Source organism: Penaeus monodon, chromosome 33 (genome assembly GCF_015228065.2).
Source record: "Penaeus monodon isolate SGIC_2016 chromosome 33, NSTDA_Pmon_1, whole genome shotgun sequence".
Lineage (NCBI taxonomy): Eukaryota > Metazoa > Arthropoda > Malacostraca > Decapoda > Penaeidae > Penaeus > Penaeus monodon.
Genome location: NC_051418.1, coordinates 7733758 through 7734309, shown reverse-complemented (window position 1 = coordinate 7734309; position 552 = coordinate 7733758).

The window sequence follows — 552 nt, the reverse complement described above, 5'->3', positions numbered from 1 at the left end:
CACAACGATCCAGACACACATTCTTAAAACAATCTACCAATCTATCCCTTTATACGAGCCTCTCCCCCTCCGCCTCCCACACACTGGTCAAACACATCAACATTCACACTGTGTCCTAACTACCCAGGCTTCTGCCCGGAGCGCCCGATGCCTCAGTGTCCTAGCCGGTTTCTTCCTTAAAGGTCTCAGTGTGGGCGTGCAGGAGAAAAGGAGACAGCTTGCGCACGGATAGATAGATAAAGGGAGAGAGACCGTTTGTATTTGTTCATTTATTTATTGTGTCTGAAGAAGACAGCAAGTTGTCTGCTTTGGTCTGTTAGCAGGAGAAAGGAGACGGCTTGCAGACTGACAGATAGATAGAGACCGTCTGTATTAATTCATTTACCTACTGTCTGATAGATAGATAGTCTTAATCTATTTGCAGGAGAAAGGCTACTGCTTGCAGATAGATAAATGGATAGGTAAAGGGGGAGAGACTGTCTATATTTATGCGTTTATCTATTGTCTGATAGATAGATAGATAAAGTTCGTCTCCTTTTGTCTGTTTCCTGG